Here is a 4,177-nt window from a genome sequence, read left to right as displayed (position 1 = left end):
AAGGGGATCATAGCATGCCACCCCCAAACATACAACTTGGGCATAGGAATTATTTTGAGCTGAAGGCATTTGAGATCTTGGAATCCCTTATCTGCCTAAAAGCAGAGCCTCCCAGAAGAACCCAAATTGTTATAAATTCTGTCTTGGGAACAACTCTGTATAATCTTGCAGACTTAGAAATTGGCACCACACTCAAACAGACATTATCATGAGACTATCATGTCTCTGATCTATTCTCCAAAGACTCATTTATCTTTCTCAAAAGTCATTTGTTTTTCTGTAAGTGCCCTTTCCTTTTCTTCTTCATCTACTAAGTTAGATGAACTACTTACATCTACATCAGCCCCAACGACCATTTAGGAAGTGATCCCAGAAAGCAGAAAGGGCAGGACCTGGAGAATAGAAAGAGAGCTTGATGAAATGAGTCTCAAAATCATCTGACTGGGGGGACAAAAGGGAGACATTGGCTGAGAGTTGCCCCATGGAATTTTGACTTCTCCACCCTTCTGAGTTGCATAGGTATGAACGCAAAGTGGGTTCTCCCAGGCTTTCTGTGTCTCTACATGCAGGGAGAGGCAGGAAGGGAGAGGCAGTGTGCACCTGAGGAGAGGTGTGTCCCAGGAGCCGGCATGGAAACGTTCACTGTGGATGAGACTTGAAACTGTAAGTGAAGCTGAGAGAATGTGTGGTGTAGAAAAGGTGTTCTACATAATGCACATGCATGCAGAGCAAGGCAAATTAAAGTTAATGGTTATAAAAACCCTCATGAATAGTGACTGATTGCTCAGAGTAAAGAACGGTCTTTGGCTGTGCAGTCTTTTCTCAACATAAGGTAGAAAATTTTCTTGTCTTTTCTGCTCAGGTAGCAAACGTGTAGCCTTCCCTGCACCTGTACTCTCACTTCCCAAACATTTGCATTTATATTCGTCCTCATGATGTTTTTGAGTACTTCATGATTGTAGGCAATTGTGGCAAAACACCAACATTTCCCCATTAATAAAGGAACCAATATTTCTTCTGGTGCTTTTGTTACCTTCTCGTATGTCTATCATAAAATGTTCCTCTGATGGGTAACCGAATAGGCTGTAACCAATTCCTGTTCTGAGGCACGTTCGTTCTCACTTTTAATCAACTGACATCTTACGGCATCTCTTTCAGATGTTGCCTTATTCTAAGGCTCCGTACTCATAGCCTTTGGAGGGTGACTAGGACGTCTCTTTGCCCACACCATCTTCACTGCTCCCTAAATGGTTGGTTGGCAGCACCAAGTGTTTTCTCTTTCACTTTGTACCTGTCACCCCAGGCATGGCACCCACAAACACAAAGGGAATTCCAGGAACAATTAGCATGTTTGGAATGCACAAGTTTTCAGAACTTTCCAATGGTATTGTAAGAACTACATGCTTTTAAAGATTGCAGTGTGGNTCCTTTGGGAGGATGACAATACATTTTATTCCAGTTGCTTTTATTCAAGTGAAGTGTTGACCACATGAATAGATTTTAGTAAATTTATGCACTTTTAAAGCAAGCCCAAGCACCAGATTGATATTTTGTTGGCAAAAGAGTTCTAAAGGTTTTCTAAAAGTTTATTTTTAAGCTTGGATTACCCTTGCCTATGAATAGATGCAAAGCCTATTGATTCATAGATGCTTTTGTGGCTCACATTATCTGGAATCAGGGAAAGGGGTGGAACTTCAAAATGGGATTCTAAAATAGAGAAACTGGTCAGGGTTTAAGCAGAAGCTGGACGAGAGTGACTAGATGCCCTTCCCATAGCTCTTACGAGCATGACATGTACCAAGGTGAAAACTGTGACTCCTTAGGTGATCCACCATCTGTGGGAGGCCTGTATAATTTCTGGTTTCTTCCCCAAGGTCACTCTGGGAGAACATTTATGGGCCAGGCGATGTTGTGTGGATTATTTTACAGCACTAATGATGTGTAACTAAGTATTCTATTCCAGGTACAACCTACCAACTGATCTCCATAGACAGAGTGATGCCAAAGCTGTTGATTAAGATTACTAAGTTTTATCAAATGAAGACGTCACTGACACTTCATTGTAAAGAACTTTATCAAGACTTGCTAAGTATTCAAATGGCTGACAGGTGCCAAGGCTTTCAGTCTTAGATCCTGCGTTCTTACTGTTAAGAAAATGTACCCCACCCATTTGACAATTTCCTGCTACGATCTCTATTTTTCTCTTAAACACTGGGACCAATGCCTTGCTTGTCATTTGGGATCCAGGGAGGTATGACAGCTTCCAGGAAATTCTTGTTTCTACAAAGAAACCTAGTTTAGAATGAAATTGGGAGACAGCAGAGGGAACTCCCAAGCCTCCCTTCCTTGTCAATTGCTGGCCCAACAGGTGGATACTTCTTTACCATTCCAGCAGGAGGAATAAAGTTCCACACACACACCCCCACCCCCAACAGCGCAGCCAATGAGAGACAGTCACAATTCAGCCAATGAAAAGCCACTATATTTCGAACTCCCAGTTTACACCAATGGACTTTTGGTTTATAACAGCGAGCTCAGCAAACCTCCCCCCTTTACTCAATGAAGGTGCATTTGTTCTCTGAAAGGGTGGTATGTGTAAAATGACCCTAAAACGTGGAATGCTGGAGAAAAGGCCCACAAGTCCAGCTTGACGGGAAATGGTTTGTTAAAGGGACTCACAGACAGACGTATGTCTTGTGGAGTGGCGTGACAAGTAGAGCTCTACAGTCCGCATCTCCGGTAAGACCTGCTTTTATAGCCCTAGAGGTTGAGGAGTACGTGCTGGTAGACCGCCCAGGAGAAAATGTCTGAGAATGGTTGAGTCATAGTCATGTCTCCAAGAGCAGATCAAGGACATTATGCCCCAAGGGCGTGAGGGTGTGGTTGGATAAAAAGAAAGAATGTATGTGTGAGGTGGGGGCTACACTTAAGAAGGCTTCAGGTCACAGTGCGGTCATCATGGCGGACCTGTGCAAGATGGTGTTAGTCTGGTTCACACAGTGTTTCTCTCCTTTGTTCTGCAGCTCGCTTGTCCCAGATTACAGTTCTCTGCTATTCCTGAATATACCCATTTTTGCTAGTAAAATAACTGGCAGTTTTATCTTTAAGGTTAACACAGAGCAGCAGCCTGATCCTCTGCTCTAACCCCTGACCTGTGGCTAACTGGATATTTATATGGAAAACAAAATTTGACTCCTCCTTCAGCCATACCTCAGAATTAATTCTAGGTGGGTTGGTGACCTGTTTGTGACAAAATAGCAAGCCTCCTAGAAGATACTGTGGGGAAGGAAAAATTCTTTCTCGAGCCTTCAGGGTATCCCAGCTGGACTAAGAATTAAATTTACCTGAGACAGTTTAACAGGAAAATACCCCAAACAAGCCCAACAACCCAGTTTTATTATGTGCGTTCAGAGGCCCAATGATAACATTGAGACCTAAGGGAATGACAGAGGCAGGCAGTTTTTATACATTTTAGACTAAAAGATAATACATTTGTGAAGAATTGACAGAATAAAGAAAACAGATGTTTGGAAGCTTTAATTTATAAAGAATTCTAAGTGGAATTTGGGCTGAAGTAGTAGATTAGAAAAAAAGTGACACGCTTCACCAGCTTTCTCCACTTTAAAGTTCCCATCCCTGGGGGGTGCCTGGATGGCTCAGTTGGTTAAGTGTCAGACTCTTGGTTTTGGCTCAGGTAATGATCTCACAGCTTGTAGGTTTGAGCCCCATGTCGGGTTCTGTGCTGACAGCTCAAGAGTCTGGAACCTGCTTTGAATTCTGTTTCTGTCTCTCTCTGCCCCTCCCTTGCTCATGCATGCGCCCTCTCTCTAAAATATAAATAAACATTTAAAAAAATTAAAGTTCCCATCTCTGGTGATAAGGATGTCTTTTATTTTGTACAGAGAAGATACCTTTTCTCTGGGAGGTTTATTTCCTGCTTTCAGGGGCAGAGAGGAGGGTTTGTTTGCCAGAAAACAAAGGCAAGAGAAGTGTAGCTTAAATCTCCTTGCAGCTTTCAGTCCACTGATAGACACCTGAAACTTGCAGAGTGTGACCTTCCTCAAGCAACTCATTGCTGGCTTACTTCCTTAATGTTTTTGTTTTATTAAAGACTAAAAGTAAACTTAACAGTAGCTAGCCCCTCAAGGTCCTGAAAGCCTTGGTTCCAAATTCCTTA

This window comes from Crocuta crocuta, unplaced genomic scaffold, assembly GCF_008692635.1.
Source record: "Crocuta crocuta isolate KB4526 unplaced genomic scaffold, BGI_CrCroc_1.0 scaffold306, whole genome shotgun sequence".
Classification (NCBI taxonomy): Eukaryota; Metazoa; Chordata; class Mammalia; order Carnivora; family Hyaenidae; genus Crocuta; species Crocuta crocuta.
The sequence above is the reverse complement of the archived record's forward strand: the minus strand, read 5'-3'. Positions refer to the sequence as shown.